This window comes from Jaculus jaculus, chromosome 8 (assembly GCF_020740685.1).
Source record: "Jaculus jaculus isolate mJacJac1 chromosome 8, mJacJac1.mat.Y.cur, whole genome shotgun sequence".
NCBI lineage: Eukaryota > Metazoa > Chordata > Mammalia > Rodentia > Dipodidae > Jaculus > Jaculus jaculus.
The window spans coordinates 18,952,956-18,966,600 of record NC_059109.1 but is presented as its reverse complement, the minus strand read 5'-3'; the positions used below and the strand labels follow the sequence as shown (position 1 = coordinate 18,966,600).

Genomic DNA, 13,645 nt, shown 5'->3' with positions numbered 1-13,645 from the left:
GCTTTGTTAGAAACCCTATAAAAACTGTCCCGTTCCTGCATTCGGGGCTCTGCAGTCCTCTACCCCTGTGCGGTGTACGACTGTGGGCCCCAGTGAGCTTGGAATAAAATCCTCTTGCAGTTTGCATCAAGACCGCTTCTTGTGAGTGATTTGGGGTGTCGCCATATCCGGGCAGAGCGTGGGGTCCTCGTTTTGGGGGTCTTACATAACCAGCTTCCCTGTGCCAGATTTCTTGGCTCCCTTTCCTGGTGTTGTTGTCCATCTGATGTTGGTCAAGAGGTGATGTGCAGCCTCTACTCTATTATCTCTTCCTTGCCATCATGACGATTCCCGTTGAGAATGTAAGCCAAATTAAAGAACTTTCCTCTACTTAGTTGATTTTGGACAGGTGTTTTAATCCAGAAATGAGAAAATAGCTATAACAAATCCCATTGGTACATGTATTTCACTCATAGTAAAAGACTAAAATACAAGAAAGCAAAATTCATAAGATCAATTCTGTTGTCAAGTGTGATGGCCAATTTTGGTTGTCAACATGATTGGACTGAAAAATGCTGTAGCAGACAGCTTCAGGTTCACTGAAATCAACTTCTAGACTCTGCATAGTTATGGAGGAAGGGATATTTATTGAAGTTTACAGATCCAGGGGAAGTTCTATAATGGCAGAAGGAGCTGGCTCTGCTTTCACAGGTCCAAACAGAAAGAGAGAAGCCACAAGTCCAAAAGCCAGAAGCCACACAGCACATTTCAGGAACTCCAGGTGGAAAAAGGCACGTTTCCTATCTTTAGATTGGAATTTCAAATCCACCACCACACCTTAGAAATGGACCCTAAGATCAGCCCAGTGACATCTCCAGCCAAGTGGCTGGGAATCCAAGAAGTTTAATAAACTCCTGAATCTATTGTGGGGCATTTCTTCAAAGTATCACATTCTGACCCTGGCCCCCAATATATTCAAAACCACCTCACATTGTAAATTGTATTCAGTCCAATTTCAAAAGCCCCCACAGTCTTTACCAACTTGAGATAGTTCCAAACTCCAAAATCTCATCTGAGATTTAAGATTATCTCTTAGCTATGAATCCTGTAAAAATCAAACATTTACATACTTTTAACATGTACTGGCACAGAGTAAATGTTTTCAACTGCTATAAGGCATAGCAAGGAGATAGTAGAAAAATGAAAACTCAACAAACATCAAAATTCTGCAGTTCAAGTCTGATACTATAACCATTCTCCAGATTTTCCAATTCCACCCTCCAGCTGGGTTAAGTAGCCATGGAAAACTAACACCACTAGCCAACAGTGCCCGTGCTAGCCCTTGCAGAGTCCAGGTATATCCAAAACATCTTCAGGTCTCCATGCAAACCATGGTCCATTTTCCAAAGGCTCTTCCAGCCTATTCATGAGGGTAATCATGCCCCGCCTATATGCTGCATCTCATCAGTGGCTCCTGAAACCATGTGCATTTAATGACCACTCCATACATTTTTCATGCTTCTGAAACCAATTCCAAGTGTGGAGCGCACAGCTATATTCTTAATTCAGGGGAAAAGTAAATCATGACCTTGAAAAGCAGGTTTTTTCTCTAGTCAATTCTTTCAGAAAGCGTTTGCATCTATCATAGACTTTCCTAGGGCATCATCTCCATTGTTTTAATGCAAAGCGACTGGGTGATCTTCCTTAAGATTGTTAGCGTGTTGATAGTAGCAGCTTCAGTAACCTAAAACCAGTCTCAGTGCCTGTGATTTTAACTAGCTTGAGGTTTTCCAACTTAAAATCTTAAATCTCTCAGTCCATTATCTTTAGCCAAGCACATCAGTCCATTACAAATTTAACCTTGATCAAATTCTCTGTGCCTGGGCAGCAGAACACAGCCAGCCTTTATGACAATATCCCAGTTCCAACAAAGTCCTGTGCAGTCTTTCCTTCTCCTTAGAAAGCTCACAAGTGAAACCTCCAAGCTCTTAAGCTGAGCCTCCAAATACAATTTTGATGCACTTGACATTCTCAAACTCTCACCAGAATAGTCCATTAAACTTGGCTTACCACTCCAGAAGGCATCTTCAGTTGCAAGTACCAAGTCCATGCCCATTCCTCCAGAACAAAGGTTCCAAATGACCAAAATCCACATGGTCAAATTCATCTCACCCCACCTCAGGTACCAATTTCTGTACTAGATAGCTTCAGGTTGGTTGAGAAGAACTTCCAGACCAGGAACACTTATGGAGGAAGAGATATTTATTGAACCTTACAGGTCCAAGGGAAGTTCCATAAGGGCAGAAGAAACTGGCCTGCCTTCATAGCAAGCAGATAGATAGAGAGAGAGAGAGGGAGAGAGGTAGAGAGAGGCCACAAGCCCAAAAGCCAAAACCCACACAGCACACTTCAGGAACTCCAGGTGGAATGAGGCACTTTGCATATCTTTAGATTGGAATTTCAAATCCACCACCATACCTTAGGGATGGAACCTAAGATCCACCCAGTGACACCTCCTCCAGCCAAGTGGCTGGAAATCCAAGAAGTTTAATAAACTCCTGAATCTACTGGGTAGTGGGGGGGGGAGTATTTATTCAAACCATCACAAATGCCTAGGGCATTACACCTGTTGGTATATTTATAAGGCTGTTTTCTGAAAGGATTAACTGAGGAGACCTGCTATGAATGTGAGTGGCCCCATCTCATGGACTGGGGTTTCATACTGAGAAGGGAAGTCGCAGAAAGACTTCTCCTTTATTCTCCTTTCCCTCTGCTGCTGCTAACTTTTCATTGTTGACATGAAACATTACTAGTCATAGCTCCAGTAACCTACATGGATGAATTGTTTACTTTCCTGTTGCCATGACAAAATGCCCAACAGTTTAAGGGAAAAGTGATTTATTTCTGCTTACAGGTCTAGGGAACAGCCGATAATAACAGGGAGGCACGGCAGCAGGAGCTGAGGTAGCTGTTCACATTCAGTCCACAGTGAGGAAGCAGAGAGCACCAAATGCTGTTGCTCAACCAGTTCTCTCCTTATATAGTCCAGGACCCCAGGCCCTGGAGTAGTGCTGACTAAAGTTAAGTTGGGTCTTCCCACCTTAATTAATGTAATCAAGATAAACCCTTAAATGCGTTCCCAAAGGCTGACCTAAAGTAGGCAATCTTTCACAGATGACAATATAAACCATCCCAAGGACAAATCTATTCTAGACATGTTCCTCTTGACTCTGCTTGCTTTGTCTTTGATATGCATATATAATATACATATATAATTTATTTAACTGCAAGCAGAGAGAGGGGGAGGGTGGGGAATGTGTATGGGCATGCCAGGACCTCTAGCCACTGCGAATGAGCTCCAGATGCATGTGCCACTTTATGCATCTAGCTTTCACGGGTACTGGATAATCAGACCCAAGGTTTTAGGCATTGCAGGAATGAGCCATAGTTACTGACCCACATCTCTCCAGCCCTGATATTGAGAGACAAGAAACAGAGAAAACAAGAAAGAGAGAAAATGGGTATTCCAGGTCCTTCAGCTGTTTCAGACACATGTGCCACTTTGTGCATCTGGCTTTATGTGAGTGCTGGGGAATTGAACCCCAGGTCACTAGGCTTTGCAGGCAAGCACCTTAGCTGCTGAGCCATCCCTCCAGCCCTGTCTTTGCTATTTTTAAGTAGCAAAGTTAGGAGTAACTTCCTGCAGGATGTTCCCACTTCCCTTTACCCTGCTTGCTCGCTGGTAGCTGCTCATTGCTTTTATAGTATGATTATTTTGGTCAATGTATCAGGTGGCAACACCTGGGTTTAATGAGTCTTTCATGCCCATTAAGACTTACTGAATGGAAGCCGGGCATGGTGGTGCACGCCTTTAATCCCAGCACTTGGGAGGCAGAGGTAGGAGGATCACCAAGAGTTCGAGGCCACCCTGAAACTACATAGTTAATTCCAGGTAAACCTGGACCAGAGTGAGATGCTACCTAAAAAGAAAAAAAAAAAAAAAAAAAAAAAAGACTTACTGATTGGACATGTAAGAGAATGTGAAGTTAAGGAGTGCTAAAAGAGCTCGAGTTACCTTGCTGAATCTTAAACTTTGGTGTCTTTTGAGGACAAGGACTAAGCTGACATCATAGTACCAATGCTGCCACATGAAGACTTCTTCTATGTTCTTAGCTCTTTCTGCTCCTTAGTATTTGAGATGAAACTGTCAGCAAGTTAAATTGTGTGTGTGTGTGTGTGTGTGTGTGTGTGTAAAAGGTTTGCCACATCTGGCAGCACATAGTGACAACAGCTTTCTACTAACTCATTTTATTTGCAGTGGAACTATTTGGAGAGTCTCCAGGATATGAGTTTGGCCTGGCTAACAGAGGAACCTTAGGAAAGAGCACCTTGTATCTGGATGGTGAGTGCACAAAGTTGATCTTGACTGAGTCTTGTGAAGAAGTATTGGGAAAAAAAAAATAAAAGAAACCAGTCCTAGGAAGCTCTAACAGCTGTTAGACTGATTCGTAGTTTGCCCTGTTGGCAGAAGGGAATCATAGCTAACTTGTTTTATGAGGGAGGGTCTCATTTTAGTCCAGGCTGACCTAGAATTAACTACCTAGTCCCAGGCTGCCTTTGAACTCACAGTGATCCTCCCACTTGTGGTCCTGAGTGCTGGGATTAAAAGTGTGCACTCCCATGCCCGGCATAGCAAACCTTTGAGTTATAAAATCACAAATATGTCCAGTTACTACGAACAATACTTATTTGCTTTTATTTGTTTATTCATTTAAGATGGAATGAGAACTAAAGTATGGGCATGCCAGGGCCTCTTGCCCCTGTAAACTTTAGGTCCATGCATTACTTCATGCATCAAGCTTTATATGGGGACTGGGGAATTGGACCTGAGGCTTTGCAAGCAAGTGCCTTTATTAAACTACTGAGCCGTATCAACCCCCTCCCAGGCCTGAAAAAAATTTTCTTTTGAAGCAAGCCCAACAGACTCGTCTTTTTGAGAGAGAGTGCACGAGTGTATGCTTGAGAGAGAGAAAATTGGTGTGCCGGGGCCTCCAGCCACCGCAACAAAACTCCAGACAAATGCGCCACATTGTGCCAATGTGCAACCTTGTGCTTGCCTCACCTTTGTGCATCTGGCTTACATAGGATCTGGAGAGTCAAACATGGGCCCTTAGGATTCATAGGCAAGTGCCTTAACCATCTCTCCAGTTTTATTTTTTTTTTTCTAACTGGTTTTTCTTCTTACTATTGTTTTCATCTTTTCCCTAGTCTTCTGTGTCTTTTCTTCCTATACAAAGTCCTGAAAAAGATCAGCATTTCTCTCTTTCTTTTGTTTGTTTGTTTTTCATTTTTGTCCCAAAACAGAAGAGTTTGAATCATTGCTATAAGTTTTAGACCAGCTTGGGACTACAGAGTGAGTTCTAAGTCAGTCTGGGCTATGAGCTTCTAAATGTTTAAAGAAAATAGGGAATTATTATCTTGGGTTAAATTTTTTAAAATATTTTTTTGTTTTATTTATTTATTTGAGAGTGACAGACAGAGAGAGAAAGAAGGAGAGAGAGAGAAAGAGAGAATGGGCGCGCCAGGACCTCCAGCCACTGCAAACGAACTCCAGACACGTGCGCCCCCTTGTGCATCTGGCTAACGTGGGTCCTGGGGAATCGAACCTCGAACTGGGGTCCTTAGGCTTCACAGGCAAGCACTTAACCACTAAGCCATCTCTCCAACCCTCATGGGTTAAATTTTGACCTAGCAATAGATGTCTCTTGTACTGCCCAAACAGGTCCATTTCATAGTATCCTGGAAGTTCTTTGCACAGGAAGCTCTTAAAAATCAGTCTTTGAAAGCATATTAATAAAGGTTCTACCATCTCTAGGCATCACTTCTAGTACCGCAGTTCATTTCATAAGAATACCTGATGGTGGGAGGGGAGGAGATTGTTACTTATTATCTCTTGTTTTTAGAAATAGTGAGTTCATTGACCTCAGTTTGTTTTATACTTTACTATCTAGAAGTGTGGATAAGTGAAGAGATGATTTTTCTGTTTATTGTCTGTGCTTGAACTATTTTAAGAAAGTAGGGGCAGGAGAGATGGCTCAAGGTTAAGGCACTTGCCTGCAAAGTCTAGTGACCAGGGTTCAATTCCCTAGTACCCATGTAAAACCAGTTGCACAAAGCGGTGCATGCATCTGGAGTTCATTTGTAGCAGATGGAGGGAGTGCTGTGCCTATTCCCTCTGTCTATCTGTCTGTCTCTTTTTCTCTCTCTCTCTCTGCTTGAAAATAAATAACTTTTAAAAATAAAATAAACAGTAGGACTGGAGAGGCATCTCAGTGGTTAAAGGTGCTTGCTTGCAAAGCCTGATGACCTGGGTTTGATTCCCAGTACCCATGCAAACCAGGTGTACAAAGTAATGCGTGTGTTTGGAGTTCATTTGCAGAGGCAAGAGGCCATGGCATTCCCATTCTCCTCACCCCTAATGCATGCTTGCAAGTAAATAAAATAAATAATGGACAACTAAATGTTGTATCTCAAATGAATGATAGAACTGGGTCCTTCACCTCCTCCTTATTGTTCCTAGATTTGCTTCCCTTAAGGGATGGCATAAATTCTTAATAGTTTCTTTGGTCTAAGAAAAGGAAGACCCCCCCACCAAAAAAATGAAGACCAATTCCAAGGGATGAGTTAAAACTCTATAACCTATCCATCTTCAAGGGGAGAGGCAATAGTGACCATAGATGAGTACAAGCCTCCAGTCCCTCACTGGATTCTTGTCCAGCTTCAAGCATGTCTTAGAAGGAGTATAGATGAAATTTCTGAGTGGAAAGCAGCTAAACAAACAAGCTTTGATATTATCTTATAAAATGTTGGGGGGAAAGATAAAGATTCTCTATACTCACTTGTGAGATAGCAAAAGTGCATGGGCCTACGCCACTGTAAATGAACTCCAGACACAGGTGCCACTTTGCACATCTGGCTGTAAATAGATATTGGGGGATTGAACCAGGGCCAGCAGGCTTTACTGGCAAACACCTAAACCTCTAAGCTCTCTTTTCAGCCCTACACTCACCTGTGAACAGGAGTCATTGGTGTTTTCAGTTTTTACTTTTAGATAAGGCCTCTCTGCTTAGTGTAAATATACCGATGGGCCCAGCTAAGAGTCAAACCCTAGTTCTGCACTATAAACTGTAAGAAGGCAATAGGATGAGTTAGCAGTTTGGGATGTCCTTTTATTAGTATTAAAGAACAGGCAAAGGTTTGTGGGAAACGTCTGAGCCTCCACCTCTGCCATCTATCTGAGACTATTCAAGTGCAGGCTCTTACTCTGAAGTGTCCTTAAGCAGAAAGAAGCCATAAAGCTTTATCATAATCATTCTCGAAAAAATAAGAGGGATGTCTTGAGTGTGCTGGAGATAATAGTCTCGAATGTGAATGAGAAATAGAAAAAAAAATAACATGAAGCAATGAGAGCAGAAGTTCCAGAAGGGAATGCTTGCATCTGATGTTGTCTCGCTCTTCCCCTTCCCATCCATCTTCCCTATCACCAGCAGCCCCAGGGCAGAACATACTTCAGTTGTAGGTGTCTTGTCTGCGAGTTATTTTTAATTAATTACCAAAGGGAGGGAGAATGGGTGTGCTAGGACTTCTAGCTCCTGCCAATGAACTCCAGATACATACTCCACTTTATGCATCTGGCTTTACATGGGTACTGGGGAACTGAACCTGGGTCATCAGGCTTTTCAGGCAAGTGACTTAAACACTCTTATCTACGAACTTTAAATCACACTGGACTAACCGTGCCAAAATCAATCAAGCTCTGTCTTGGAATTAAGAACTTGGAACTTAGACTTAGAACTGCATGAAACCACGAGTGACATCTGGGATAATTTTTATGTGGGACATAAGGGTTTAAGTAGGCCTGCTACTTCTAGTAATGTGGGAACTACCCTTAAGGAGTTAGACAATGGAATTTGTTTAAGTATAGTACTGCAATGCATGTTGTGGTCCAGGTATTTGTCAGTATTAATATATTCAATACCTTGTTTTGATTACCTCATTTAGAAATGAACCAAGCAAGGTATAAAAAAGTTCAGAAACATGCCCAAAGTCAGGCAGCTAGTGAATGACATTGTATGCATTAAAATGCAGGCATTCTGATGATAGAATCCAGGCTTTATGCCAAGTTCTCAATTTTTGGTACCACTCCTGTTTTGACTTGGCCAGTTCTTTTTCGTTCCCTTTATTTGTAGGGAGACAGAAAGAGACAGAGAAAGAGAATGGGCATGCCAAGGCCTCCAACCACTGCAAACGAACTCCAAATGCATGCACCACTTTGTGCATCTGGCTTACGTGGGTCCTGGGGAATTGAACCTGGGTCCTTTGGCTTTGCAGACAAGCACGTTAACTGCTAAGCCACCTCTCCAGCCCACCTGGTCCGTTCGTTGTGGTGGAACTGTCTTGGGCATTGTGGGCTGTGGTCAGTATCCCTGGCCTCTATGCACTGAGCGGCAGCAGCATCCATCCTCCAGCCGTAACAATCAAAAGTGTCTGTTGACATTGTTCAATGTCCTCTGGGGACAAAACCCTGGTTGAGCCCCAGAATTCATTTAGCTGCCTCTCCTCACTTTGGTGTCCCATTTTCTAGTAGACTTTGACACTCCCCTTGTCCTTGCCACACTCTTTGTCACTGTTTTGCATGTTTCCATCTCATTAAACACTGATAATGACAGACCCTGAGTTATTAGTGGATTCTAGGCAATAGCTAACTTTTACATATGTAGTATGGTTTGAGTTGGGCTTGAGTGTGTCCCCTAAAAGTTCATGGGTTGGAAAGTTGGTCCCCCTTGTAGCAGCATTAAGAAGTAGAGTGGCTGGAGAGATGGTTCAGCAGTTAAGGCGCATGTTTTCAACGCTAACAACCTGGGTTCAATTCCCCAGTACCTACATAAAGCCAAATGCACAAAGTGGTGAATGCGTCTGGAGTTCATTTCCAGTGGCTAGAGGCCTTGGTGTATTCATTCATTCATTCATTCATTCAATCTCTCTTCTTTCAAGTAAATAAAAATAAAATATTTATAAAAGGGAGTGATAGACCCATGCTCTAGCATCCTGTCCTACCTTGTGATATACATGCCACACCATGAGGCAATCTGCACCAAGTCCCTCACCAGAGCTGGGCTCATGCTTCTTGGATCTTAGCCTGTAAAATTGTGTAAAATTGTGAGCTGTATAAACCTACGTAATACCGAGTCTTAAATATTTCAATACAGTAGCAGAAAACAAGTTGCTACAACGTACTGGCTAGTTTCATTCTCACAAGAAACCCACGTGGTAGATGCTACTAGTTCCTGATTCTAAAGAGCCAGCTACAGCTCAATTTATAATAGCTGGGAAATGGAATCAGCCTAGATGTCCCTCAACAGATGAGTGGATAATGAAGATGTGGTACATTTATACAATGGAGTTCTACTCAGCGGTAAAGAAAAATGAAGTTATGAAATTTGCAGAAAAATGGATGGACCTGGAAAGTATTATACTAAGTCAGGTAACCCAGGCCCAGAAAGCCAAGTGCCACATGTTCTCTCTCATATGTGGATCCTAGCTACAGATGACTGGGCTTCTGCGTGAGAATGAAAATACTTAGTAGCAGAGGCCAGTAAGTTGAAAAGGAGACATAAAGGGTGGAGAAAGGAAGGGAGGAGGCTACTTAATAGGTTGATATTGTATATATGTAATCACAATGATTGTAATGGGGAGGTAATATGATGGAGAATGGAATTTCAAACGGGAAAGTGTGGGGGTGGGGAGGGAGGGAATTACCATGGGATATATTTTATAATCATGGAAGATGTTAATAAAAATTTAAAAAAAATAAAATAAAATAAAGAGCCAGCTACAGAACCAGGGGACCTGAAGCCAGGATTCACACGTGGGGCCTGTGGCTTTGCAGGGTGCCTGCTTTGAGCCATCTGCTGTCTAATGGTGTCAGTCTCTGGCTATGTCTTGCCTCCTCCATTTGTCTGCGCATTCCTTGAGAGCAGAGACCAGTGTGTCCTGAACACCCACTGCACAGAACCTGTAGCACAGCATTCACTCAGCTCAATGATATATATATATATATTAGCAAGTAAATGGATTTAAACTTAGTAGCTCCCACGGGGGAAGGTCATAAACACTACATATAATTTCCCAAAGTCAGGGAGGACTACTGCTCCACCTGCAGGAAACAGAGTGGTCTGGACCTCCCTGGACACCAGTGTCAGAATGTTCTGCATTTGGAAACTATGAAAATGGCATTAGGAAAATATTCAAATAGTATGGAATGTGTGTCTGCATCTTTGAAGCTCTCTCTTTGTCTCTTGTTTGTGTATGTGTTTGTTCATGTGCATTCACATGTTTCTCTTTGTTAAAGAGTCTCTTTAGGGCTGGAGAAATGGCTTAGCAGTTAAGCACTTGCCTGTGAAGCCTAAGGACCCTGGTTTGAGGCTTGATTCCCCAGGACCCACATTAGCCAGATGCACAAGGGGGCGCACGCGTCTGGAGTTCGTTTGCGGTGGCTGGAGGCCCTGGCACGCCCATTCTCTCTCTCTCTCTCTCTCTCTCTGTCTGTCTCTTTCTCTCTCTGTCTGTTGCTCTCAAATAAATAAATAAACCAAAAAAAAGTCTCTTTAGAAGGAGTTCATATGTCCCAAGAGAAAGGTTATCATCAAACACACTGCACATTCTTTTTTAAATTTTTAAAATTTATTTATTTTATGAGATAAAGAGTGGAAGAGAGGGAGGAAGAGAATTGGCACACCAGGGCTTCTAGCCACTGCAATCGAACTCTAGATGCATGTGCCACCTTGTGCTCATGAGTGAGATTGTGTGTCTGGCTTATGTGTGTTCTGGGGAATTGAATCTGGGTCCTTTGGCTTTGCAGCCAAGTGCTTGAACTGCTAAGCCATGTCTCCAGCCCTGCACATTCTTTCTTAACATGAGAAGCACACATGCCTTTAGAATTAAGTTATGTGATGCCCCAAGTTATTTTTTAAATATTACTTCTTCCCAAATGAGGTCTCACAAGAAGTAAATATTGCTTCATGGACTGCCACAGGGAGGTAATCTAATCTCCAGTTGTTTCGTTTGGAAGTACAATGTTACCTGAGGATGGAAAGGGCTGCAGGAAGGGTTTCCAGGTGTCCACATCCCTGTAGCTCCTGTCCTAGGAGCCTGCCTCCTTCCTCTTTGTCTGGCATGTGAGAAGGAACACTTTTCTGGGATTCCGTTGGCTCCAGGGGAGTCCATTAGGCAAAAAAAAAAAAAAAAAAAAAAGTGCATTTCTTGCTATGTGAGCTGGGAAAGATTTCATTGGCTTTCTCTTGCTCTTGTCACAGTGAGGCCATGAGGTTAAATAAGAAAGAAACATAGTACTTGGAGCAGTATAAGCACTCCAGACAATTGTGATAATTATTTTCTGTGAGACAAATGTAAACACATTGTAATTGTTCATGTAGGAAACTGCATTATCACTTGCACTTGTAATCTATGGCAAAGACCAAAAAGAATCCATTTTAATTAAGGATGTTAATATTAAAATTGAACAAGTAGCTGGTAATTTGACAAGTGCTTCCTTTATCCTAGGAAGAAGAAAGAAGTCAAATGATTTAGCATTCGTGTTCTCAGAGAATGCCTATTTTGCTAGGATAACGAGATCTGCAGAAAACAATTCTATAGTCTTGCAAGGGAGATATGATGAAAATGTAAATTTGTGAACTGGAAATTCTTTTATACTAATAATAGCAAGGGCTGTGAAGATAGCTCAGTTGGTAAAGTGTTTGCCTTAAAACTATGCAAACCTAGTTCAAGCCTCAGTATCTATGTAAAGATGTAAAGGTGGTATGCGCCTGTAATATGCCAGTGCTGGGTAGATGGAGATGGGGTTGTTGGCCAGCCACCTAGTCTAGCTGGTAAGAACCAAGTCAATGAGAAATCCTATCTTAAAACATGGTATTCTGGCTGGCATGGTGATGCATACCTTTAATCCGAGCATGTGGGAGGCTGAGGTAGGAGTATTGCTGTGAGTTCAAGGCCAGCCTGAGACTATATAGTAAATTCCTGGTCAGCTGGGCTATAGTGAGACCTTACCTCAAAAAACCAACACATATATTGTTCCCTTTGTCAACCCATATACTAAAATTGGAATAATACAAAGAAAATTAGCATGACACCCTCAAAAGGATGACACACAAATTCATGAAGGGTTTCATTTACTTTTTTTTTTTTTTTTTTTGGTGTTTTGAGTAGGGTCTCACTCTATTTCAGGCTGTCCTGGAATTCACTATGTAGTCTCAGGGTGGCCTCAAACTCATGGTGATCCTCCTACCTCTGCCTCCCAAGTGCTGTGATTAAAGTCATGAGCCACCATGCCTGACTGTATGCCATATTTTTTAAAAAAATATTTTATTTTCATTTATTTATTTGGAAGAGAGAAAATAGGCATTCCAGGGACTCCAGCTGCTGCAAATGAGCTCCAGATGCATGCACCCCCTTGTGCGCCTGGCTTACCTGGGTACTGCAGAATCTAGCCTGGGTCCTTTGGTTTTGCAGGCACGTGCCTTAACTGCTAAGACATCTCTCCAGCCCATCCATGTTTTTTTTTTTATTTTAAATAAAAATATATGGTATTCTGGAGGAACAATATCTGAAGCTGTTCTCTGGCGTCCACACATGTGTGCACACATGTGCCCATGCACATACCATACACACCCATAAAAATTTAATAGCAAGCATTGAGTCATTTGCCTTTCACTATCTGCTACCCTCTGTATCATCTTATCAGGTTAAAAAGTGTATTGTTTCCATTAAGATGTAACTAATGCTATATTCAAAATCATTTAGACAGTGGGATTTTTTTTCAAGTCTTATTTAAACATCAGTCAAGGGTAGATGGTAGCGAATTGATTTATGTCAAAGCATCACATGTCACCCAGAAACAGCTGTGTTCCTTCTTCCTATTCAGGCATGGTGACTTCTGCTCCTAAGGCTGTCCCTTGTCCACTACAGCTCCAGTTAGCCTGTCTTCTGCCCCTGTAGGGAGAGTAATGACCTCCCAAAAGGTTCCACGTCCTAATCCCAGGATCCTGTGACTGTTACTACATGTGCTACTTTATAAGAAGACTTTGAGATCCAGAGATTACCCTGAATTATGCAGGTGCATTCACATGTAATCATAAGTGTCCTTATAAGGCTTGATTCCAGGCAAGAAGCCAGTCTAGCCACAGGCTAGCCACAGGGACAGAATCCAGAAGTGACATAGATACCAACAAAGCAGTACTTATGGCCACCGGAAGTGAGGGAATGACAAGGAAGGAATCTCCCCCTAGCTTCCCAAATGGAGCAGACCCTCCTGGGCTTTCGGCCCAATGGTGATGACTTTGGAGTTGTGCTCTAGACCTGTGGAGAGAATAATTTTCTGTTGTTCTAAGCCACAGTTTATGATCTTCTGTTATAAAAGCCATGGGTAATTAATACAGGGACTAGAAGGGACCTTTCCTCTCATGCTCCCTTATTCTTTAATTCATGTGTGTGTTTATGAATGCATGTATGCACATATACATGTGCATGTGAAGGTCAGAGGTTAACCTCAGGTGTTACCTCTCAGGAGCAGTGTCTAGTTTTTCTTTTT

At 42.3% G+C, this 13,645-nt stretch overlaps 1 non-coding gene across 1 annotated transcript; it reads left to right on the top strand.

Moving 5' to 3' along the window:
* The first annotated feature begins 12,126 nt into the window (after positions 1-12,126).
* Positions 12,127-12,233, top strand: LOC123463144. The gene has a single exon (XR_006638752.1). It is a non-coding gene; the product is annotated as a U6 spliceosomal RNA (small nuclear RNA).
* The last annotated feature ends 1,412 nt before the right edge of the window (positions 12,234-13,645 follow it).